The sequence below is a fragment of the Anas platyrhynchos genome, chromosome 3, assembly GCF_047663525.1.
Source record: "Anas platyrhynchos isolate ZD024472 breed Pekin duck chromosome 3, IASCAAS_PekinDuck_T2T, whole genome shotgun sequence".
NCBI lineage: Eukaryota > Metazoa > Chordata > Aves > Anseriformes > Anatidae > Anas > Anas platyrhynchos.
Genome location: NC_092589.1, coordinates 5,866,480 through 5,893,550, shown reverse-complemented (window position 1 = coordinate 5,893,550; position 27,071 = coordinate 5,866,480). Strand labels below are relative to the sequence as shown.

The 27,071-nt window shown below is 43.8% G+C and overlaps 1 protein-coding gene across 4 annotated transcripts in view; it reads right to left on the bottom strand.

The window, feature by feature from the left end:
* Nucleotides 1-27,071, bottom strand: part of LOC106016886 (uncharacterized) — a 538,115-nt gene that overhangs the window by 99,971 nt on the left and 411,073 nt on the right. The window lies entirely within an intron of this gene.

The following is a 27,071-nucleotide window of genomic DNA, read 5'->3' as shown; positions in this document are numbered from 1 at the left end:
TCTCCTCCTGCGCCCGTTCCACCTGTAGTCAGGCAAAGCAAAGGCTTCCCCTGCTGTAACCAGAAATCCCTCCACCTCTTTTGGCTCTCTGTCCCCAGCCAAGCCCTAGCGGCAGGGGGCACCCCACAGGGCAGGCTGCAGGAGCAGCAGAGCCCAGCAGAGCCCAGCAGAGCCCAGCAGCCCCAGAGCACTGAGCTTTCCTTAAGGACTCCCAGTGAAAACGCTGCTCTGCGCTGGGGCTCTGCCAGCCCCGCACTGGCAGGGTCAGAGCAGAGCAGAACCTGGGTGCACGATGCGGTCTCTGAACATAGCCAGTAGGATCTGTCCCCAAAAAGGATTCAGCCACAAGAGATTTATCCATTCCTCTTATCAATAGTTTTTTTCAATACTGCTTTTTTACAGATTTGTTCTACCTCTTAAAGAATTGCTTCTCGATGCAAAAGCAGAATGACGAACACGGCTTCCTTTTCCCTGCTGAATCCAACTTCGAAAAACATAATGCTTCTCATCCCATCTCCTCCCCAGTCAAAATAAGCCAACCAAATCCTGCAGAATACCTATCAATACATACAAAAGATGCAGAGGTGTTTTTGTGGCAGAAGTAAACACAGTTTAAGGAACGATTTTCCTTTTGTGACAGCTTAAGGTCCTTCAAACTTGGCAGAACTGAGTACGGAATCAAAGCACAGGAGGACAGGGAGCGGCGTCTCCTTGCACACAGCGGCACGGTCAGATGCTCCACGTGCTACCAGCAAGGAAGCGAAATGCTTCAACTACCAGTACGGAAAACCCAGAGAAAAAAAAAATAAATAAAAAAATAGGGATATCTTGGGATTCGCTTCAGCATAACATCCTACAGTGTGTTTACTTTTCTGTTCTTCTGCATCTCGTATTTCTTCATGGGCTCAGTCCCCAGCCTCGCGGGCCCTCCCAGGAGTACAATGCCCCTTCCGCGGATTGTACCAGTGGCACCGGGAGTGCGGCAACTTCAAAACATAAAAGGAAAAAAAGAGTCTCCCTCAACGCCATCATCATTTTTAAAAAAGGCAATTGATGTCGCCTGAAGCAGCAGCTATGAAGCCCAATTATACCACATTTCATTCAAGTGTCAAAAATTGGAATAATAATAACCAACACCGAGGAGCACATATAGGAAATGCTGCTGCCATCTTCTTTTGTTTTGGCCACGCGTTTTCATAAATTCGTGCTTAGAGCAGACCCAGTGCCACATTCCTTCAAGGACTTTCTTGTTCGCTATTGTTTTTGGTTCCTAACAATTGGCTTCCCTGCCTACTTTCCCCGTGTTGACAGTCGCTCACAGAGCCTCCATATGCTCTCACTACTTGAGTAGTCAATCATTTGTGAATTAGCTACCCAATCAAATATCTAAAAGAGGCTGGTAGTGTTTATTCATTGCTGGTGTTTTGAGTGAGTGTATTGCTTGCAAAAGGTGTCAGATTAAACATGCAGAAATGAATTTATTCACAGAATAGGGATTGCATAGTCAGAAGCGGAGCAACAAGCACCGGCCTGAGCTCACCCTGATTTTTTCGTGTTTTTTTTTACACCATGCCTAAGGTGAGATGCCCCCGGACTCGGCAGTCCTCAGCCACCTGCTTACTTAAAGTGGGACGTTTGGAAGCAGACTGGAGTCTTGGTTGGAAGCAAAAGAGCAGCTCCAGGGGTGCCTCGGGGTGGAGGACAGAAAGGTTAAAGCAATCAAAGACATCCTGATGGAGTGTTTTTTTCATCTTAGATCATGGAGGTGCATACCGCAGCCCTGTGAAACGCTTTCCCCTTCCCATCAGCAACACATCTGCATGCTCAGGTGCATGGACAGAGCCTTCACAACCCCCTGAAAAGAACACGAGAAGCACTTGCACACGATGCTCTGTATGATCTCAGACAAAAGCAGTCCTTCTTTTAAGGTCTGCCTCAAAATACCAACACAATACTTTCCTTAGCTGTCATTTTGAGGGAATTTAAAAGCATTTTAGTACTGGCCAACATAGCCTCAAACACGCAGTGCCAACCTGAAGAAGAGCCAAGCTTTCATTCAGCAGAGTTATTCCAAATCAGGCTTTTCATTTGCATGGCAGAGAGTCTGCCAAATTCATACCTGAACACAAATTGTCACGGAGCTGAAGTATGCAGCTTGGGTGAAAGTGCCTCTTTTTATAAGAAAAAGTCAAAACAGTTGAGGCAACAAGGCTGTGTTTGGTGATCTCACTTCATAGCCCAGGTTTATGCTGAAAGATGAGTAACAAATATATCCATCTGGGTTCCATATTTGTCACCCTTGCCTGGCTTTAGAGATTACCAGTAATCTATTTATAAGCAAAAAAAAAAAAAAATACTGTAACTGCCAGTCCGAAGAAAATGTCACTGGTGATGAGAGAATCGAGCTGATTTCTTTTCTTCTCATGAATCATTGTCACAATAAAGGGTCTGCATGACAACTCTGCCCTTAGCAATCATTGAAAAACCCAATTCCTTTGAAATTATGACTTGCCTGGTCCTTATATTGATAGTACTTGATGATGATGACAATGATGCAGAGGGAAAAATGTAACTTAGCTGCTTGTCATAGTTCTTACTTAGGCTGACTTTCAGCAGCATTTACTATTCAGTATTAATAGAAATTAAAATATTAAACACTTACTCATTAAGGTATGCAGATATGATTCACAGGAAACTAGTAAAAAAATGCTATTTTTAAGTGGAGATATTACAGAGATACTTCAAGTTAGAGCTTCCCAGAAGAAATACAAAGGAGTTGTTTATTCAGCATCAGCTGGAATACCAGAATTTGTTTCATTGGTAATAGTACATCAATACATATTAGGCCAAAGGCAATTTTCCTGAAGTTTTCCCTTCTTCAGAATTCATGAAAGAAATTTAAAACACTCAAGGCAAACATTCAGTGCTAGGGACAGTAATGTAAAGAATCAAAGTGGAACTACCTGGATTGTACATTAAATAAAAGGCAGAGAATGAGCACTGAGTGAATTTTTATATGTTCGCATTACAACAAACTAGTCAAAGATTCTGACCCCTGGCACTGGAGAAATCTTCCCAGTTTTGATATTTTCAATAAAATAATTCCCAAGAGGGCTGGGAAAAAAAAAAAAAAAAAAAAAAAACTCTCTCTCTCTCTTTTTCTTTCAATAAAATGAGACACCATCTGTATTATGAAAAAGAATACTAATAATTTGATAGTGTTCTGAAGTAGCTTTTATAAAGCTTTTGCTTGGGATTTAATATTGCCCAGCAAGTCCATCAGATTTGCACGGCTTTGCTGGAGACAGAAAAGTGCCGCGCTGAATGTCAGCTCCTGGCTGGAGCAGGCAGCGACTCACGCATCAGCAGAGATGAGGCTGAAGGCGATGTGCTCCCATCTCCTCCAGCCAGCCCAGGCCAGGGGGAGGGACGTGGAGAGGAGCTAACTCCAACACTGCGGGGTGGGTGGGTCCCACCTGTGCTCGAGGAATCGCCTGGAAAGTAGGGAATGTGTTCCCTGAGCTGAAATGATGACAGAAGATCTCTGCTTTTCGGGCCCTGATGGGAGGAAGGCTTCTTGGTGCCTCCCTCTGAGCCAGCTGGACACAAATATTGGAGCGCAGTGCAAGAGTATTACCTCCGTATTACCTCCGGAAAAAAAAAAAAAAAAAAAAATCAGGCAGCAGTGTGTAATAACAAATAGGTGCATGCAGTCAGAACAATTAATGTCACTTTACAAGGTCTTTTGGAAATATATCAACAGAGGGAACCCACAGATGGCTCCTTTTCAGCGCATTTTGGACGGGGGTAGGATGGGCCAAGCTTCTGTAAATCCCAGGCTGAAGGACGAGAATGACCAAAACCAAACAAACAGAAAATAGAATGAAAAAAGGGTGTTGGGAGAATATTTTTTTCCTCCTGAATTCACTCTTTACAAATAAAGCAAAATAAAATTGGGCATGTACATCCAGGGCAAAGACTGAATTGGAAGATAGACGGTCTAATGCAACAGAGAGTGGCCTGGGATACACGAGCTGACCTGTAATGCCATACTGCTGGGTAGAGGACCAGAATTTTCCAGTGCTCAGCACCAATTAAGGCCAGGTTTGCAGAAAACGTCCTTCCCAGGAGGGCCAGTGTAGCAGAAAGCATTTGGCTCCCTCCTGATGTTTGCAGAAATGTTTTCAGAAGACCTTCTTTTCCTGGCATGCCGCCCTCTTTCTACACCTAGTTATTTAAACAGAACCCTTTGGAAGTCCGAATTATCGTCTCCCTGATTCTCAGTTTCCTATCATTAAAACAGGAATAAAAATGAACTTCTTTCACTGCCAGGGAGCAAGGAGGATAAACGCAGAGGTGCTTAGTGCTCAGAAACTTCACTGTTGGGGGTCAGATAAGGGTATGATTTTTGCGCCAACAATGCTCGCTGAGCTCCTGTTGTGGTGTTACCCTTCATTAAGTACTCAAACATTCCGAATAAAATCAGATCCTAAAGCAACAATGCTCTCTCCTCTCAGAAAGCCTCCGTTTCCAAAATGACAGAGCCACATTGCTCGCTGAAACTGTCTCCCCCTGTCAGAGATCACTCTTGATTCCTTTCCTTCACCTCCAGTTTGCCCAGAGCTTTGTCCTTCTCTTCTCAAGCAGACGGATGATGAGCTCGGCATGTACAGCACACGTCTACGTTTGTGGGTGGCTGCGTCTATATTTTTATACATACATATGTAGAACTTATACATACACACGCGCACATTTAACCAGTGTTATTGCTGGGAAAGGATGAACAAACAGCTCAAACGTAACTCCAGTCATGTCTAACCACCAGGTAGCTGCATGTCCTGGCGGGGCAGCGGAGAACGCTTGCTCGGTGACAGCAAGCAGACTGCTCCTGGGGTTATTCTTGCCCTCCTTGGCACCACGTACATAATGATGACCTCGTGTACTGTAACTCACTGGTGCTGGCAGACAGCAAACATCATTGGAAACCATGCCAAGAGGAGAAAAGATTGTTCTTTTGCTCTTAGGCTTTCAAGTACAGCCTTGCAGTTGCCTTCTTTACCGCTAGTCAGTTGAGGGGACAGAGGGGTGAATTCACCAGTCATCCTGTGAGCTCTGTCCGTTCCTTTTCCTATAAACTTTCTCAAACCTTTTAAGAGAAATAGCCATTTCCGAGCTGCAGGAAGGTCGGGAGCCTGCGGGTGAAGTTCTGTGGTATCTGCCAGCCCTGGAAAGATGCTGTTGTAGGTCTGAGAGAGCCCCATGCACAGAAGGCCCTACCACACGTGCCATGGGCTCAGCAGCCAACCAACAGGTGGTGACCCTGAGCGGGGATCTGGAGCAAAGCTTACGTTTTGTGGAAGATCTGGAGAGCTAACGAGATCCCGCACAGTGTGCTGCGGAGGCTTGGGGTTAGCTAGGGCAAAAGCGACACTGGCCAAAAGCTGCTACAGAAGAGTGTAGATAAACAGTATCATTTCCATCTTCTGGAGACAAGAGCCAGTGGGATTATTCCATCATGCAAGCTATAACCACAAAGAGCTTTCCACCATACTGATTGCCTGTTAAAATGTTTGAAGAGTTGTGCACATCAGAAGGAAGAACTCGGAATAAAAGAAGGATCCTCCTCTGTATTTTAACAATGACTTCTGAAGAGCACTTACCTTGTTTTACTTCAGAAGTACATTCCTGCATGTGAACAGGTGTAAGAAGTTTCATCAAGTTCAGAACGAAAAGGCAAAAGCTTTTAACATTAGTCAAGGACAGCGAGAGTGGTTAAAGTGATCTTTCTGTCCCCCCATCTAACTGATCACTCCTGCACTTCTGTGCACAATTTCAGACCACTCTGTGTCAGGGAAGGACTGGGAGAAGCCCCTTGCTGAGAAGGAATTACACATTTTCATCATTTGCTGATCTGTTTTCACTACCTTGGTAAGCAAACTGTACTCTTCAACCACAGTCTGGAGGACACGGTGCAAAAAAAGTTCTTTCTGCTCAGCCGGTGACACGCAGAGCCTGCGGGTCACCTCCCACAGCAGTGTCTTTGGATGACGCTACAGAAAAATACTGCAAAGCCTTTAGAGGCAGAATGGTGATGGGAATTGCAATCACAGCGAGGAGTGCTCATGTGTACTTCATTTGGCTCAAGTGAGGCAGCATCTCTTTCAACTGTCATATTTTTGTCAAGATTATGGCCAGGAAGGCTTTGGTTTTTCTTTTCTGTTCAATGGTGCATTTTTTCCTTTCAGAAAGTTTGGTGGGTTTTGCTTCTTCTTCTTCTTTTTTTTTTTTTTTAATTACCTTGATCTTGCTTTCCTCATTTGGTCACTGCTTGAACAGGAATGAATTCCCAGTCCCCGAGGCCCATATGTGATTTCTATGGAGTGATCCCAAATTACCTAATCTCGGCTCATATGCCTGTGCACATTCACAGTTTAACATCTTTTTTTCCTTGGAATTGGGCACAGAAACTGCTAGTTGGCTCGGATGTAAAAATAATACTCAAAATGCTTAGGCCAAACCCTGCACAATAAGTCTGCATATGTGGTTGGGCACTAACAAGCAAGTAAGAAAATGATCTATTTAAAGACTCACTTCTGATTTAGGCATTGCTTTGAAGCACTGCGAGTAGCCAGCAGAGTCTGGTCTCCATCACAATTTTTCAAATATAAAAATTAAAAAATGATGATAATTATGCATTCTGAAATCTGGATGGGGCCATGCTACACTGAAGCATATTTTCCAATGTAATTAAGGCTTTCAGCTGATTCCTTCCGACTGCAATTGTTATTTCAAATGTGAATTAATAAATCATGTCCATCTAGTTAAGAATTAAAATCAGTCTCAAGTATTCCTGCTTAGACCAGCAAACTTAACGAGAGGGAGGGATGAATGCTCCCAAGTAATTTGCAGGGGGAAAAGAAGAAAAGAAAAAAGAAAAAAAATAAATAAAAAAGAGAAGCAAGGCAGGGCCTGCTCTTATTTAGGGTTCTCCAGCCATCTGAAAAACATGCAGGATGAAGTTACTTGACTCACACATATGGAAGCATTTTTCCAGCTTTATACCAAAACAATATGCAAATCGTCTACCCCTACTTTCACTCATGACTGGCTGCAAATACAAAATTCAAGCTGAATAATGTTAACTGCCCACATGCTCTGCTCGAAAGGATCCTCAAGGGCTTCTGGTCTCTTGTGGTATACACAAAGCACTTTAGCTATCACAGTGAATTAGTGTAAGGCCTGGTAATGCACCTTTAAGTATGTGAGCCCTTTTAAGGCACTTAGAGGTCAAGTCTGTGGCTATATAAAGTACAACCTTTCGAACATTTATTTTCACTTGCCCATCTAGAGGCTCAGATGGCACGCAAAGGCGGTGTTTAATTTCATAAGAGCCCTTCGGATTCCAAATTGTCAGAGTCATCAACTGGCTGTGATAGCCAACCCAAGTTTACAGTACTGTAATAAAGCAAGGTAAATATTGGCAATCAGGCAGTGACTGCTAAGCATGACTGCTTGTTTCAGGAGTGATTGTCACGGCGAAAGAGAGCTGTCATTTTGCAAACGGGCCTCTGAAGAGCACGGCGCAAGGCAGAGCAAGTCCAGATGGGCCTCTTCCCTGGAACATAAACACAGACACGCTGTCCAGCCCCTTCCACATTTCTCAGCTCTCCCAGGCCAAGAATGGTAGCTCCTGATATGTCATCGATCAAAAATTCCCCTTGAATAAGGGACTTCCAGTCCGAGCATTAAGTGCTTCTCCAGACATTATGACAAAGAGATGCTCAAGCAGAAGGTATCTAAAATAAAATGGGACCTCAACAAGAGACGTGAATAAAAAATGTTGAGGAGATGCTACACCATGCCACCACCGCAGCAGGGCAGAGCAGCACATAAACAAAGTGTTATTTTTTCACAGACTCACCTATACGCAAACATGGTTTTGCCCTGAATTTTGATGCCTTTTTTTTTTTTTTTTTTCCTGAGAGCAAAAATCAAGTGTGAAAGGCGCAGGATACCACCACTGTGAGATAACAAGAGCTGCCATGTGCACGCCTGGAGACACCTGAGCTTCCAGAGCTCAGGAGGCTGCTGGGCAGCTTGGCAGTGCTGCCGGGCCAGCGCTGCTCCTGGCACTGAAGCGCTGTCTTGCCCTATTCTGCTGGGAGCTCCTGGTCCTGCACAGAACACACCTGATGTGCTCCAAGCAGCGCCCCATCCGCTCCCCTGCAGAGCCTTCCCCTCCAGCACTGGTCCCTTATGGTGTTTATTAGGGAAGTGATTTGGTTTTGCCTTCAGTGAGTCCTGAATGGCCTACAGGAAATAAAAATAAAAATAAAAGGGGGGGGGGGAACAAAAAAGAGGAAAAAAAAAAAAGGAAAAAGAAGAAAAAGGAAAGATAAAGAAAAAAGAAAAAAGGAAAAAAGAAAAAAGAGAAAAAAGAAAAAAGAAAAAAAGAAAAAAGAAAAAAAAGAAAAAAAGAAAAAAGAGAGATGGAGCATTTCCATGCTTGCGACTTACTGGGATATTGGCCAAAATGGTCAAATAAGCAATTGTTCAACAGAGGTCAGTGCATCGTGTCTGTTATTCTCTTACTTTCAGGTGCAGTTGCTACAATGCTAAGGCCAGAGAAACATCTTGCTGGGCAGGCTGCGCTTAGGGAGCAGGTCTGCATGCACATGCAAGAGGTGCAAGAGCAGTATCTGCCTTCACATTCATTTTTCAATGCATCTCCTTCCATTTCATCTGCATTGTTTAGCTCACATTTATACAGAACAGGGCTTTATTGATACTAAAAAGGAAGATGAAGAGTTGGGAATCTTGTCTTATTGATCTGGATATTCATAATGCAAATGAACCAATAATGAAAAAAATAACAAACAGAGAGGAGGTCTGCTGGTTAATGTCATGTACACAGCTACTCTGTGGTGATATTAATCAATGGCTTACAGCTTTTGTACAGACTTCTGAGCTTCTTCATCACACAGTAAGTGCCTGGCTAGGAGATCTTGCCATTTTGAAGTCCCGATCATTACTGGGTGCTTGTCTTAACTTATCCAGGCAGCCCTGAAAGATCCCTGTATCAGACGAGATTTCTGTTACTTGCTGATTTTGCAGGACGGGGCTTGCTGTGACATACACTGTTCTCTGTGCATTTTTGTGCTTTCAGTAACAGCTTAAATCAAAGCACAAAGAAAAAAAAAGAGGGAGAAAACTCAAAGTTGCATTCTTTAAAATCTCACAGTTGCTCTGGGAAGAACTACCGAGTTTTAAGTTAAGACACCACTTGACATCTGGAAATGGGTCGGTACAAGAGATGCTCAGAGAGACAATTTCCAGCGCTGGGCAGGGGTCACTTAGTTGGACTGCTCCGACAGAGGCTGTACTGCCCTGTAAGGGTTTCTTGTTTCTGCTTCCTATTCAGAGGAAGCAAATTCCTCCGCAGCTCCTCATGGCATTTGGGGGTAGAAAGAGACACGGATGTCCCCTTCCCTCCTCTCCTGCTCCTTGGCTCCTCTGTGGTCTTCCCACCTGCCTGCAAATAAAGCCACTCTTCCGAAGTTGCTCTAAAGGCTGACGTGAGGACGTTCAGTACCCTTGCATAGTTAAACAGTTATTCAGTTAGCTGAGTGCCACTGCTGTCAAGGACAAGAAATATATTCATGACTCCATTCACTGGTTTTAAAAGTATGAGTTTGTTTCATGTCAAGAAGCCCTAAAAAAAACCTTGCAGGGGAGGAGGGTGATAGAAATGCATTTAAATCCAGAGGAGAGAAAGACTGTTGCATCCTTGCCCTTCTTTTCAAGATAGTGCCCAGTGGAAACTGGAACATATCACACCACCACACTGAACAACAGGGGCCAAACCAGACCCTAGTTAACACAGACTTTGGTAACGACTAAAAGTAGTGCTGCAAATATACAAAAGCTTCCAGTGCTGAACAGAGAGTGCAGACTTCAAGTTACAAAACCTGTGAAAGCAAACACCCCATCAGCTCCCGGCAGTGCTTGCCCCTCCCTTGCAGCCGTAAGCCACAATATTCACTTCCCACCGCGGCTTCCTCTCCCACGCAGGCGAGCAGCAGCCATGCCAAGCCTCGAGCGACAGCATAATGACATTAATTTTCCAGGCATGCTGATGACAGCTCCGTGAAGGCTGGAATTTGAGTAATGCAGGTTGCACTGCCATTGTCCTGTCTCGGTGCAGCGGGGTCAGCCTGCGAACAGCCTCCCGTCGCTGGCTTTATGTGCAAGGCACAGACGGAAAGCCAGCAGAAAAGAAACACCACGCTGCAGAAAACAAGGCTGCTTTCGGGAACTGATAAAAGGTGTCAGAACTGACTAGTAGCAACATGTCCGTAGCACAGGAATAGGGCAGTCGTCCTCCACGCTGCAGCTCGCAGTTGATAGTTGCGAGATTGCCTGGCTTCTGCAGGAACGAGTGCCTTGGTTTAGTCCAGGCATGTTTTTCAGCACAGCTCACCAAGCTGCTGACCTTTCCAGGCAACCCCTGTAATAAACTGACCAATAGGTATCTGGATGAGGGACAAAAATAGGCGCATATTCCTCCCTATCTCCGCTTTTCCCCTTATCCCATTCCAAGCTCCATGTAAGATTTCTACCTAATATAGCCTCCTGGTAACTCGCTGTAGTCTGTCATCGCTTACAAAATGCATATGAGACACTTTGTTGATCTTTCCCATTCAGAGTTCAAACCCCCCTGCTAACAGCAACACTGTCCAGAGCAATTGCTAATCCTCTGAGTTAAACCTGCAATGCCAGAGCACGGCTAATTAAGCTGTGGATAGCCGCCTGCCCAGCAGAATGCAGAGATTCAGCCCCAAACTCACCACCGATGCAGAACTGGTGAGCAATGACAACTGTAAAAACCAGGAACTTTGCTCCTTTTTTGCTCCGGGGCTCCAGCACAGCACAGTACTGGCAATACCTTCCTGCCACAGCCATGTCATCGGAGTTAAGGCACTGGCAGGAGATCGTGGGGGCAAACTGCAGCTCCCCTCGGCCCCAGCAGAGAGCTTTGGGGTGCCTGGAGCAACACCTGAGCCCCCAGCACTGGGGGGGGCCGAGCGTGGGCTCCTTCTGCTCAGGACCACCTGGGGCAACTTCTGCACCCCCACGGAAGGGAAAACGGGGACCATAGCAGGATGGAGACGCACGGCCGATGGCGATGTGGAGCTGGAAGCAGACCTGCCCTTGGTAGGCACGTACTGAAGCAGCACTCCTCGGTTGTCCTCCCGCCTTGTCTAACACCCGGGCCTCCTCTCACCCGGGGTGTAACATGCCAGCTTCTCGCAGCCTGCCCCAGCTCACCACCACGCTGTCGGTGTGTCGTCCGTGTGCCTGGTCTTTACAGCTGCTATTGATTCTGGCAGCAGATAGCTCCAGCACAAAGAGAGATACGTACAAGGGTTAGCTGATTGCCATCTTCCAGAAAGGGATACGTTAGCCCCTGAAGACACCGCGCTCGAGACTGCTCAGCTCCTGCTTCAAATCTACGGCAGATGCTCTCACAAAGTTTCAACTTTTTAAAAAATGTACCTGGCTCCCCCTTATAACCTGGCCCACAGTAATTAATTACAACATAGCACTGCATGGGGTTTGAATGGCTGATGGTGAGCCAAATGCAGACATTCTTGGCTTTATCATAACCATTTAAAAGCTCCCGAGCTTATCTTCCCATGCAAGGTAATGAATGATTTCAGGAGCTCTACATAAAGTAGGCCAAAATAAGTATTGCAGCTAGGATTTTTGCAGTTCTCAATATACATTACAAATCATCACGAATTGCTGGTAGCTGATATTTGTTATATTTAATCATGCGGTTCTTCCTTGACTGACTTCCAGAGCAGCTCCCTGCCGTCAGAAGGTGAGACGTGTCCCTGCGTCCATTTCAGTGATGATTTTCAGAGAGCCCCAGCTAAAATAAACACTGCCAAAAAGAAGCTTCAAGAGAAGCAGTACGCCAGCTGTCTTGCCAGCACAGGAGTCAGAGAAGAGACTTCACAGTTTCTTAGGGTCTCTCTAGTGATGTTTTAAGGAGGTGAGAACAAATATGTGGCCTAAGATCCAGCCAGGAAACGGTAGCAGAAGAGAAGCAATGCTAACAGTGGAGAAGAGTGAGTAAATCATTACCTGGAGACTGCCTTTTGTAATGGAAGACTTGGAAGAAACGCACCTCATGAAACTCAGCATTTCTTAGCACCGCCAGTGAAGCCAAATGGGTTGGCTCCTTTCTGTGCCCCCATTCCCCACGAAACCCTAAGATCTTCCCGCCTCAGCTAGGGAAGGCGAGCTTGGGGAAAACGCAAGCGAGCGTGTACAGATGGAGCTCCTATCCCCACATCACACACAGCCCTTCAAACTAGTCTACGAGGTTTGGTTTGCTTCCAATCACTGTAAATCAAGCAACTCGGATTAGTTTGCAAACCTCACCGCCAATGGAACCCTACAGGGCTCGCACAGCTCTAATTTTAACCCGCGCCCCCATACTCTGCACAAACACATATATCCATGAAACAGAATAGCATCCATATCCAGGGCTGCCTATTTGTTCATTGCCAAGAAGTAGATTAGAGTTCAATTCATTCTGATTAAAGGATTGGACTGATGTGCGAGCCAATCCTGATTTTTGCCCAACACCACTCAATCACTGTTCACACACTGGCCCAGGCTGAGCCTGGCTTTTGTGTAGGCATAAAAACAGTCTCCCGTTTTCTGTGCTGACTCAAACAAATGGGAACGGCAGCAGCACTCGGCCGTCAGGCAGGGATGGGTCATTTCTGGCATGTAAAAATGGTCTGTCCTAGGGTGACTGTGGCCATGGCAAACACACTTGGGATCTGGGGGACAGCGAGTCCCACCCCGGGAAGAGTGGGAAATGGGAAGCACAGGCTCCGTTTCCAGAAATTCATATCCACAAAAATAAAACACAAAGTGACTCAGAGCAGCATGTTTTCATACACTTGCATACTGTGTATTACCCTTCTGCCAATAATGGCAGGGAACAAAAAAGCACAAATACCAGGTTGATGTGGCACACGCAGAGAGTGGCAGTCCTCCTCTGGCACAGCCCGGCCATCAGCAGCCACACGTCACTCCTGGCATTGAGGGAGCAGGTGCCCCCTCCAACCTGCATTAGCTTGATCTCCATGTTTTCATCTTTTTTTTTTTTTTTCACATTCCCTTATCCCTGTTTTACTCACTTGTTCTGTTTACTCACTTGTTCTCTTGTCTCTCTACACACAACTGTATTTTGCTTTTCTTCTCACCACCCTTACATGCCCCACCACGGAACCAGGTGTTTCACACCATGTGGCCAAGCATGGTCTTAACTGGAACAAAGTGGGCGATGCGGGGAGCAGCAGGACGTGGAAGGGGTGACGCCTCTCCCGTCTCTCCAGACCCAGCAGACAATCGAGGAGAACACAGACTCCCTTTGCACAGACCCACCGGCACCTCTGGATCACATTCATTGGCACAAAGGCACTCGATGCAGTTCCCTAAGTTCAGAGATGCTATAGGAAGTACGTGTGTACATGGACCACATAAAAAAGATTGGAAAAAATTGTTCTATTTATCATGCTAATCATGGCAAACAATTAGCCTAAAGCAGTCCTATCCTCAAGTCTTGTCAACAAGGTGCTTCCATGCCTGAAAAGAGCCTGAGTTTTTTGCTTTTTTTCCTTTTACCTGAACCAGTGGGCCATCTCTAGCACTGATTCTCACCTAGCCAGGTCCGGTGACATCTGTCACAGCACCACGTCTTCTTTCTCAGTAAGGAGGATGAAGAGGGCAGAGAAGAAAAGGCTGGTTTGGACCCATTTGTTATAACTGTATTTTCTAAGGCAATACATGAAACCTGTCACCGCCTCTCCTGTAATTTCCCTCCCCCTGTGCTGTTGTTTTTTTTTTTTTTTTTGGTTGCATATCATGACCAAGAGGCTGTATCATCATGCAGTAAGGAAATATTAATTCCTTTGCTGTTGCATCTAAAAGCTAAGATGACGAATTTCTGTGCCATGCTACATTATACGGGGATAAAGGAACAAAAGGGTGAAGGACAGTGGCTGCATGGTGTCTTAATCAGATGCAGATCAGCCTAAGAGCATCAGACCATCAAATCCCTGCTCTGCAGCAATCGTGCACCTTTAGTCAGGCTCTGAATGGGCTGAGATAGATTCGGGGCTTTATTGAAAGATCATACAGGATGACTGCAAAATCCCATTACTTGTTGATTAAGTATTGATTGCCTCGGTATTAACAAGCCAGCTAATATGAAGTGACCTCTGAGGCCACTGGTTGGAGGAAAAAAAAAGACAATTTACTAAAACAGGCAGGCAGATGAATAAGAGGGCTAGATCTGCTCTTGGCTTTTAGCTTCGGTTAAAATGTCACACTCGATAGTGCAGATCAATGCCCACTTTATTTCCTTGCAGCCGTCTTATTACCATCATGAGGCTGCCTCCTTTGATGCTTTTTAATGACCCTCTGAACCGCGTGCTCTGCTTACCCACTGCCTTTGACTAAAAGGAAAGGAAAAGCTTTTTTTTCCCCTTGCTGGTGATGGAGTGGCTGAGAACGTGACATTGTGCCAGTATAAGTGGAGCAATGAGGTTTCTCGGGTCACCGGTGCTGCGACTCTGCTCTTTCACTCGGTTTCTAGCTTTTCTTTCTTTCTTTTCTAGATTTCAAAAAGTCTTGCTCCTTTTCATAACTTCAAAACTGGTAAGATATTAAGAGACCACCTACTGACAACTTCTGTCCAACACTCTTATTTGTGTTTTTAAGTGCAATAAGTTTAGCAGCTCTCGTTACATTAATTCTCTGAAAAGCACCTCACCCAATTATCTTGAATCCAACTTTTTTTCTTGTTGCCAGTTGCAAATATAAGAATTATTTTTGATGGTGAATAAAGAGCACTGAGGGAAACAGTCTGAGTCTCCTGAAGCAAAATTGGACCATATTAAGAATGCTGAAAGCTCTGAGGCTTTCCTCTTCAACACATACAAAATCCTTTAATCTAAGACTACGTATTGAGTCAAACACAAACTGCACATTAAAGAGAAGACAACAATTCTTATAATCAAAATGCCGCAATAATGCAACGCATTTACATGAACATGGTTAGTTCCCATTTCATAGATTAGCCTGCCAATAATTTGATGTTTTGAAGAAGTAAACAAATGCTACACAGAACAGAGATGATTCTGTATCCATCAGAAGACATAAAGAGTATTTGAAACACCTGGAGAAATTAAAGTCATAGGAAAGAGAAGATGAGGTAGGGAACAGCTATTCTGACAGCAAAGATTTTCTTCTGCTTGTGAAAGCTTGTGAGCCAAAGTTGAATGCATGGCAATACAGAAACCTTGTGCACATGTGTAGGCTGGTGGGGGATGAAGCAAAAAAAAATGAAAAAAAATGAAGTGGAAAACAAAACAAACAAACAAACAAACAAACAAAACCCTTCTGCCTTGGAAATAACCAGTGGGAACTGTTGTGGTAGTAGTATTGCTTGATGACTTAACAAGTGCTGACCTGATCCAAAATCACTGAAAAGCCTCCCACCAATTTCAGCAGACTGCAGTACATGGGATGTAAACATAAAAATCTCTTATTTGTTGAGCAATAACAAAATGACGTAATTCACGTGCCTCAGCTCTTTAATTTCTCTCTCTCCTACCTTGTACTCCCACCACTCTTCCTACTCTGTGGTTTTGTGGTAGAAAGATATACAAGAGAAATAATAAGCAACTTCGGGAGGCTCTTTTGGGAGCATGCAGAAGTTTGGGTAGTATGCAAAGCCACGCTCACCCTCGACTGCTGAATCAGCCACAAATGCAGAATCTGGCTTCTTATTTCCTCCTTTCCCTCCTCTCCTCTTCAATGTGATGCTCTTAAAAATCAGAATCATGGGGGTGATCTTTGAATGGTGAGACCTTGAAGGAATGACTTAGATTATTGCTGTATTACTATTATTTATATAGTGCCATAAATGTGCATGATGCTTAGCAGAATAAAAGATACCAAGTTCTGCACCAAACTGTGCGGAAGCCCTGGTTAATACAGATGGACAATTTCAAACAGGCACACATAGAGGCATGCACACCCCTCTCCTAGCTCATTTGCAAAGAGGTCCAGAGCTCAGGGAGCTTGCTACATTTTTTTTTTCAAATTAGTCAAGAAAAATCCCTTCTTAAACTGTGAGCCCAGCTTGGAGGCTGCTGGCCAAATGGAGGCGTGTAGGGGCTCAGATCTGGAGCGAAGCCTAACAGGCTTGTCCATGAACGTATGCCTCTCCAGCAAACTGCTTGCTGCAGCTCTAATTATAAATTACCCCTGTAGATACACAGGGGTTCTAGTGAATTAAGCAAAAAATTTAGTCTGGCTGATAGGAAAACAAGTTTTTGCACAGCATTCCCAATAAGAAATTATACACTTGTTATGCATTACAGTCTGCGCTCAAAATGCTATTTCAGCATTCTGGGTATTAAAAAAGGAATCTTATGTGGTCTTGTGGTGAAAGACTGTGAAGGATTATTTAAAGTAAACTGTAGGGAAATATAAAACAAACCCAGTTAATTTATCACAACAGTGAAGATGCATAAATAAGATGTTTATGAACAACAAGGACAGTTTGCCTAGTATTCCAAAGAATTCATGTTTTAAGAAGCAAAATGTTTTCTTTAAAGAAAAATGATACCTGTTTTTCTCAGCTCAATAGTCTAAAAGTTTGCCTGGGAAACTGCCTGGAAGTGCTTGCTTCAATACACTTTGCAATATGTCTAAGTACCATCGAGCTCTGTAGGTCTGGTGAAGGCCAGAAAATATCTGCACTAGAGCAAAGACAGAAACTGGTGCCCAGCCAGCTTGGAGATGGGGCAGCCCATGAAAGGGAACACGCTAGGACAAGATCCTCAGCAGCAGGGACCAGACAGCATTCGTTGTCTTTAACGGTGTTGGTGCAGTTCAGCACAGGTGAAGCACGAGCTAATTACACATAATTTATAGAGCTCTTTAAAGCAATATTGAACAACTGATCAACTCATCCACCCCATCTTCTGCACTAAGCTTCCTTGATGCCGGTATTGCAGACGATGTCAAACCCAACACCCAACGATACCAGCTTGATAACGAATCACCTTGCTTTTCATGATTCAGCCGACTTCTAAAAGAGGAAATCATAAAAGCACTTAAAGAAGCTTGAGCCAATACACAGCTGTGGGCAGTGGCCTTCATTTTTATGAGCGCACTTTATAGCAGAACTGTTCAAAGCCTACCTCTGGCTTATCTGGATTTATGTCAAGGTGGTGTTGGTCTTGGGTTTCCAAATGGTTTCCACAGCCTGCTCTTCTTTCTTCCATGTCAGCTGCCCGCGAGGTCACACCTCTTTCCAGCAGGTACGGCCCCAGCCATGGTGAGCTAAGCACCTTGTTCCCTTTTTAGCAATTTGCTGAACCCGGGACTAAAGATGAACTGCAAGGAACTCCAGAAGGTCAAGGTGTAGCATTCTGCTCTTCTGCACAACGGAAGGCAGGAGCAGCACATCAAAGCCAGCCAACTCGTGTGGCACAGCGTTATTTTACCTGCATGTCATCCATTTCACTGACTCCAAGACAACGAGCTTTTCCAATCACTGCTCATTGAATAACACATGCTGTTTTCTTTCCTTAGGAACTTTTCCTCTGATTTGTTCATGTAGACTACGGGTTCTGCATGGAAGGTGCAGACTTTCCTTTTGTTTTTGTAATATTTAACAGCACCCTGATTTACTTGGAGTTCATACATACAAAGGCACAAATAAAAAAGTAGGAAATGAGAAGCAAAAGGATTGTCTTCAAAACTTCCTGGCCAGCAGGATTGCTGCAAATTAGCAGCAACAGAGATGAAACGGGTTCACAAGGTTGCCCTTTCAGGCCACGTTCATACACAAATATCACTGAATTGGCTTATGATTTCTTTCCAATTGAAAATCTGCTTTCTTAGCCACACGGGTTAGGGAATTAGCAGGTCTTAACCTAAGGGGGCATTCAGAAGCACAAAAGCACAGTCACGAAAAAAGCCCTGGCATACTGAACTTCTCATGAGCTGGTCCACAGCCACCTTACAGCAGCTTGATTTCGTCTGAAAGAAAAGCGCATGATGTTATCCACACCGCGAGCTGTGCGCCATGAAGGGAGGAGGTCATCTTTGGACGATGAGATGTTTTTATGATTCAGGTGGCACTGCCCCAGCGCAGCGCGTGGCAGATTCAGAAGCCCAGCAGCTGGACAGCCAGGCAGAGAGAGAATGGATAGATCATATTTCAGTAAAATGGCCGCCTCCTCAGCAATGCCAATTGTAATTTAAAAAATGGTGACAAGTGCTTCTTAGCCTGTGAACTTTCATATTGCTGGGCTGAGCAAAATGGGTGCAGTTTTCCTTTAAATTTTGCTAGTAATGATATGGTATACAAAGTGACAGACTACAGGGTTTGGGTTGAATGCTAACATTGTTCTTTTTCCCTTTTAAAGGTCATGTGCAAGAAAACCTCTCTAGCTAAATCCATCCATTTAAAATCACCATTAGGTCACAAAAAGCAGCCTCAATATGCTAAGAGGCTTCATTTGAAAATATGTGCCAAGGTCTAGCTTCTATGGATCTGCTTTATGAAGTGATACTTCGGAAGGTGTGCTCCAGTACTCTTTCACAAAATCTTTGATTTGCTTTTGATACCTATTTTCACCCTTTCAGACGTGCCCAGGTTTCAGTGTGCATCAGGCTTTTAATAAGAAAGGAAACAAGCAAGTGTTGATGTGTGGCACAGAACTGCAACAATCCCAGCTACATTTGTCTAATGGGGATGAATAACACTTTTCAGCAAGGTATGCGCTGAGGAATAATGAAAATAGGACCGAACCCATTCCTGAACTGGGATCCTATCAAGCAGATATTTAAGTTTCATTTTAATTTGTTACACGGCACTGTTGACAAGTAACAGCATTTAGAGATTACTGAGCAGACACTAATGTGGTCCAAACAGACAATATTAATAATCTTGATATTCCTTAATAACACGTTTTCCCTTCAAAGACTTTTACTGCAGAGCAGGAAGCAGACTGAAATCCTGATGTGGATTTCACTTGCCATGCAGATGGCACATCCACCCAAAGCCCAGGGAGGAGAGGAGCGATAGTCAGAGGCATGAGCTACACTGCACTATGTTCTTGGCTATCTCCTATCAGATAAAACCTAAAGCACTAATTTTTCTGTTAATTAAGAAATAAATTATTTGTATTTCCCTCTGTTCTTTTACACCAAACATTTTTGCTAACAACAGCAATGACTTTTCTTGCAGAAGACACAGATGAAAAGAGCCACCATTTCTCCCAAGGAAGTTGCAACTGGCCTGTCACCAGCAGAGAACATCTCACATTTGATAAATCTCTTTTATTTATTTATTTTTTTTCAGTCTTCCACACTTACTTTGACCTAGCTGCAATATGCAAGAGCTCAGGAACATAGAGCTGGACAGACAGCAGATCTTCTAATCAAAGGAGCAAAAATCCCCATTCATTGGGTCCTTGGGAACAGAAACTCCCTATTGAAACAGCTGCTTTGCATTTCCAAATGAAATGATGGCAAATATTTCAGCATCGCACTGCTGGGTTGGCTGGTGCTGATTTACTTAGGGTAAGCAGTGATAGACTTTGGAAGTAGTCAGACTTTTTTCCAAGTGGTCCACTGATGTGTGGGTGTCACATGCTGTCCCGTAATAAAAAGCACTTTTTCTGCAATTTTGTGAGAATCAAAATTCACCACTTTATATTCAAAAGGTTGTTAATTAAGTGCCACATTATTGCTACTTGCTTTGCTTTCTCATTATGGACCAAACTTTCAGATGAGCTCACAGACACATTTTCAAGTGCTCAGTACTCTCTAGCTTTTAAAGAGAGCTCAGCTCCTATTTTAGCACCTAAAAAAAATATCTAGCATTTCAGCAGTGCTCAGTGATGATCTTGCTTAATAAATCTGTTCTATGCCTCTGAAATAACAGAAGCATGCACAACGCTATATACACTCCAAACACCTAGTTTTAAACACAGCCTCCCCCAAAGAGGTATACTGGGATGACTGTGCCTTGCACCACAGAAATATTTGAAAAGCTTGGCTATTTCACTGGACTTTTAGCTTGCAAAAAAAAAAAATCATATGAAAAAAAAAAGGCTCCTCAGCTTCAATCAGTGATTATTAAAACTTTAAAAGAAGCACATCCTACAGAAAACAATTAACAACATCAGAAGGTTCCTCTGCCTGCCTAGATGTCTTAATCCGGGCGGTTAATTATAAATTAAATTTATCACATACATGCAAAAAATATACATATAGTCACCCAACAATTTCAGATAATGCAAACATGAAGGGAAAGACTTCTGTAAAGACGACTGTGAAAAGTAAAAGGATTAGCTTCAAATGATTATCCCTGGAATCTGACAAACCGTACACACACCTTACTTTAGCTCAAATTTGCCTTGCCAATCAGGCTGTTAAATTACATAACAATTTGATGCTTCTTAACAGAAGATAGCATCCAGGGTGTTAGCTTCTATTGTGGGAGTCAGAGAAATTGATGTCTATTTCCTGCCTACAATCTTTTTTATTTTTTCCCCTAATTTTACATTTTTTACTTGGGAGATATAGTATGTCTCTCTTTTTTTTTTTTTTTCCCCTCTCTCTCTCTTTTTTTTCCTGAGATGCTCAGTATTCCCTATGTGTTGCTAGTCATTTTGTTGTGACCACATACACATAGAAAAAGAAATAAATAATCCTTTTCAATGCTTTCACAGATACAGATGAATGCAATCTATGTTGTGTTCACTTTGTTATTATTTTATGTAAGAGGTGACACAAAACCAGCAAAGCCAAAGCAGAATCAAGAAATACATATGCTTTCTTTCTGCCTTACACGCACACGCACAAATACATGACACTTGCTAAGTGGCAGTGATGTACCACGAGCATCTTGTACATTTAATCTTCATACGTTTATGCTGATTATTAAATACGAAAGGTTAAAGAGTTTTCTGAGAAAGGCAGAGGAAAATGGCTTTACTTTGATTTGCGTGTTGGAAGCACAAATGAGCCAACACTGTATGAAGAGCAGTATTATCGTGACAGTAACAAAAGGAACTGCCAAGCTCGAAAGATGGACAGCAGCACGCTATTCTCCTGCCTGCCAGTCCCTTTGGGGGCAGAGCACAGACCCTACTGCACAAACTGGTCTATCTCAGTGCTTTGTTTTCTTTCCTTGCATCTCTGAAGCATCTTACATCACTGCAAAAGACCACAATGGGTTGGGTTTTTGTGGCTATCAGTTCATATATTACAATTATTTGAAGGCCATATTTAACTCTATCAATGGCAAATTTTGCTTGATGGCTTTTTGCAATTATGAATGTTTCTACTTCTTTCTACATCTGCTACAAGACAGTGAACATTCTGCATGGCATGCAAAGAGAGAGAAATCTCAATACAGCATCCTCTGAGGTTGCTAATAATTGATCTCACTGACCACATGTGAAGGGCAGGGTAAATCTGAACACTAGACACACTGTTCATTTACGGAAAGACAGCGCATTCACAGGCAGGGAATTTGGCTAATTGCACAGATCAGTATGTCAGAACTGCCTCACAGTAGGCTACTTGTGCTGTAAACATTTATTATTAGGTTCTGCTTCTGCATTTGACTCACCTTCAGTTACTGCTAGCATTAAATACATTAGAAAGTAGAAAAGGCATTGTAGTCAATGTGTTCCAGCCTGTATCCCCATGTGGTGAGATCAAATCAACCCTCATTTCCACCAAACGATACATGCCTTGGTTTCATTTGCCTAGAGTATTCTTTTTGTGTACGCGTGTCCCTGATTCTTCCCTTTCCTCACATCAAACAACTTCCATAGAGAGTCTTCCACTTTGACCCGTGACAGCTTCCTCCCTTGCAGCCCTGCTGTCTGTCAAAGCAAGGGGACATTTGTATGGGGAGTGGCTGCCCCCTTCAGTGTGTTCTCCAGTGCTCCCAGTCTAACCCCAGAGCAAACATGGAAGGCCTACAGACACGTGGGGGAAGAAAACATTGGTACCAGGGGCTCCCTGCCTCAGAACTCCAAGGGCAAGAGCAGGAGCCAGCCACCCAGCCCAACGCCCGTGGCTGTAGGGCCACCAGCAGTACAGGGGGCGTGCTGCATTTGAAGATGAGGAGCACACACTGCTGCTGGAGGCACTCCCGTTTCACCTGGTGTTAGGGGTAGGAGCTAGCAGTAGTACTGTTAACATTTCGAGATCCTTACTCTGCATGGATCTTGTCTCTGATTCTAAGGCCTCTCTGGGCTGGCCTGAATACTTGGTTGCCAAATGACAGAGAATTGACACGGTTTACAATAAAATATATGTTGCTGTGCAGTGACCCGGGAGGAATACACCCAAACCGAAACAATTCACTTCCATACAGTCATCAAAGAAAGTGCAGTGTATGCTGAGAAAAATGTTCTCATCTTAAGGGGCGCTACATGAAGGAGACAGCAAAGCTCCTGACTGTATTATATGATTCAGCCTAGCTTCCAGATCGTAAGGAAAACCAGAGAAAACTCTCACCACACTACCCTTGAAGCTGGTACCCTCTGTAGCTGGACATGAGCCCCTTGGAGGGGCAGCTGATGGGCACTGCACAGCAGAAGCCTTAGAGGGATGAGGAGGTATTAGCAAAACAGTTCTCCTTCAGCAGCAGGCAATTTCTGATCAATTCTAACAGTGCATTAACACCAAGCAAAGCAACCAAACCCTACCAGTGCTCCTTTCTGTGTGCTCAGGGAGTCTAATGCCCAGAAGAACGATGTTGGAGAAAATGTTAAAGTGGGATCCATCTGCAGGCATCATAGGCTGAGAGAGAGTTTCAGATTTATAAGAGGAAAAGGAGTTTTATGTACTGATGTCTTCTTAATTTCTGCTATTTTACAGTAGGCAGGCCTATCTCCTTAGATGCTTTTTAGTTTAGGCATCAATTGAAATGCACAATCTTGAGGAAATGAAGGATCTCATCTTTTGCCTGTTTGAGCTATTTCTGCAGAACTAGGATCAGCAGGGCTCAGCTCTGTCACTCGGTGAGCCACCTGGTGACTGTTAGGCAGTCCAAGTCCTCAGCTTCCCTCCAGGTCACCCTTCCATGTCTCCTTACTTGTCCAACTTCATATTGGTGGACGACAGTGAAGGTTAAAGGATGCTGTTTCAGAGAGGAAAAGATAAATAGCCTAAAAAGAAGATGAGATTTGCCATTTGCCCTGAGGTGGAAGGAGGGCAGGAGAGGGGTGAAATAAGAGGAAAAAGACAGGTAGAGCTGGAGGAGAAAAATGAGATTCTGCCTGGTGTTTCATTAAACAAAACAAAAAATGCAATTGGTTTGGAAAAAAAAAGAACAATTTAATTTTGTAGGCAAAAGGCTCCTGGCTTCACTTCCTAGTGGAACAATTTGGTTTTACGAGAGGAGACTTTCCAAGCCAACCGTGACTGTACATATGGCACAGCTTGATACCTGCTCTCTGTATCCTGATGGCTCAGCTACTGAATTTGTCACATTCTTTTGCTACTCTGAGTTTTTCAAGAAACGCTGTACTGCTTCCTGCTCGTAGGAGTTATTTACAGCAAATTTATGAGTCTGCAGAACTATCTGCCAAAAAAGTAAAGAAAAAATCAAGTAAGTTATTAACTGCAAATTATTTATCAAACTCCTGTTGCCAACTTTTCCAGACACAGACCAACGTTTCACCACACTGAAATGTCCAACATACTGTCCCCAAGCGCCTTTACAGATGTCTCTGAAAGTGCTGCAGAGCTGGCAAGATCAACCACGGCTGAGGAATGAGGAAAAAGACCCCAGGAAAGCAGCAACACCCAGGCCCACGATTCACCATTAACATCCCCACTCTACTCAGCTAAGCCTGTTGTAATGCCTGGGCTCTAGAGCTAGAAATAGAGATGCCATCCTCATGTCATAGTCATTCTCACAGTCATTTCATCTCTCTGCAGCCCCTTCCACAGGGCCTGTCCCTGTGTTGACTTCCTGGGCTCTAATTCAAAATGGTTCTAAGCATGGTCAATGTTAATGAGTCTTCTGATGTCAATTCAAGTGTATGTGGGTTTCTGAGCAGTGAGCTGAATCCAGGCCTCTGTGCTCTTCTCTGCTGGGATTCGCAGTAAGAAAATGAGGAGAATTAGCTAAAAACTTCTTCAACTGCTGTTTTGACTAGGAGCCGCAAATAACTTGGCTGAGCGCAGGACTGACTTCTATTTTCATCTTGGTGCCTCAACAGCTTGGTCCTCTACTTCGCGGCACACCGAGTCACGTTTCTCTGTAGCACTTCAGCAGCCTGTATCTCTCATCCGAACAAAAGCCCTTGGCAGACCTGTGGATGTGCATTCTTCTGCCTGGGGTTTCACAGGGTATTTGATGAACTGGCCTGACAGTACTGCAGTAATATGCAGATTGCATATTTGTGCCCTTACCATATAAAAACACTAGGGGCAATATATTTTGCTTGCCTTGCTGCATGACAAACAGCCAAACTGGAAAGGACTTCTGCTGGGATGAACCAATGAAATCCTTTATTTTATTATTTTATGTTTCCTGTGTCCGTGCGATTGGAATAAACTGTAAATTAGGCGTTATAGCACTGTAGTTTGGGTAGATGTGATGTTTTAGAAATGTAGCTTTAGTTTGTTATAACATAATAGCAGCTTTGCTTTGTTGTGACAGTAGCAATAAAATAAAGTTACTACAATGCATAATGCTGTAACCAACCAAAACTAGTCTAACAAACAACAAATCAAGGGGAGCAATACCCACCCAGCACGTTATGTACAGAAATACTGATGATCTGTGCTTAAACTCCATAGGTTAGAAAGTTTCCATTTTTCAAGAGATCAAGTGATGGTGAGCTGCTCTCTCCCCTGCGCTCGGAGGTGAGTGCCAAAACAGGGCTCTTGCCACGTTCATGCGCTGCTGCTAATTGTAAACTACAGAGGAGAGCTTTCCTTCCTTTTTTTTTCCTTCTCCCCCTGGCTTTTTTTTTTTTAAAAAAAAGTAAAGATTCCTGGCAGTTGCAACAGCCTTGTTACTATTTCACGTTAGTCACAGTTTATTCACATCTGAAGACCAGTGGAAGGTTGAGACAGGCAGGGGACTAAAGTTGGATCTCTTATATAGTTATAAAAGGATTTCCATTTGTTAACAGCTCTGCTTATGAAGTATGCAATGACATTTTCCTACTGTGCTATTTTCATGCCTCCTGAGATGCCAGGTTATAATGCAAAACATCTGAATCATTAAATTTATACAGTTATTTAATAACCCATGTAAAATACATGGCAATGTTGCTTCTTTTAAAACATATGCACCTCATAAGAAAACAATTTCCTGCACTATATGGTGTAGTCAGATTTCAGTAGTTTGAGTTGGCCAGAAAGGGTTCAACCTTCTGTCTTCTGTGCATCCAGGAGCCATGGTCCCAAACACCAGCAAGCTACTGCAGGCAGATTTTCTTTTGGAGAAAATCAGCTCCCCTATAGAGCTGATTAGCTTTAAATATAGTATCCACGATATATAAATATGGATGTAGAAGCATGTCCAACATAACAATAGCTAGAAGCCAGCCTTAGTGCAAAGGTGGACCAGAAGCCCGGTCCAGCGAACCATTAGACATATTCTTCATCACATCTAGGTGCGGTGTTTCTCTAGCCTTAGCAGCACAACACGTGTTCTCGTGAACCTCCTAAGACTTGCTCGGGGTCTAACACAGAATTTACTTATCTGGGAATCAGATAAATTCTCACTGTTTTCCACAGGCACTTTCTAGCTCCTGTACTTGGAGACAAACTCTCTCAGCTGCAGAAGAGATGTTTCTTTAATACAGTTTTTACAAGGTCCCGTGACAGACAACTGCTAATACGGAACATGATGAGAGGAAAATATTGCTGGCACAAGCAGGACTCAGCAGATAGAGGGTCAATTCTGTTTATAGACTTGCTGAAGTTTTTTGGTTGGTTAAAAAGCTGACAGACTGCATTACAGCTAACATTCCCATATTGATTATACCATTTCTAAGCCTGCCCTCGCCATGACAGGAGCGGCATAATTAGTTTTTTCCTTGTTAAATATTTGTAAACCATTCGTACTTTTAGGGTTTACCTAACCTGGCTGTTACCCTTCTGCTCATCTCCTCACGACTCAAACGCAGGCACAGTTCCTGCGGCACGGCGCGGATTCTGCCCACCTGCACTAGCAGAGGGCAGGAAGGGCTCTGGGGTACGGCAGTGCCCTCGGGGCTGTGTGCCAAGGGCTCAGCCATGGCGTGCCCAGTGGGGATGAGAAGGGACCCACTGCGGCCACGTGCCAGGACTAAAGCCCCGTGCCAGTGGCCAAGGGTGAGAGCCACAAAGTTCGTGAGCAGCAGCACGGTAGGAGAGCCTGAGGATGAGCAGAGCAATGGTGATGTATTTATGATGCAAATCAAGGCCCTAATTCAGCAGGCACTTAAGCACATGTTTGAGTCTCATTGACTTTGGTGGATTCAAGTGAATGTTTAAATACTTTCCTGAATACTGGATAACTGTACAAGAGAACAAAGGCAAGAGGAAAAAAGAAATAACAAGATAACATGATGAGATTATAGTTTCTAGGGTAGAATGGTGGAAGTTGTTTTAGAGTTGTTCTAGTAAAGAGAAACGTGGCAAGGTTAAATGCACAAAACCAGAATTTCACAGTGCAGCTTTAGAGGCTAGGTTATACAGAAGTATTGTTTCAGAAACCTTTTCACCTCATTGCTTTCTTAAAGAAATGAAAGCAGTATCATGCCGAGTAAAGGCAGAAGAGTTATGCTTGATATTTCCTTGGATTCTAAGAATGCCTTCTCCCTCTGCATTGTATAGACATTTATAGACACGACGGAGAGATCAGGCTGTTGTACTCACTACTGTTTAACTGCACTAATCATAGGTGCACAATAATCTAAGTCGAATGAACCTCC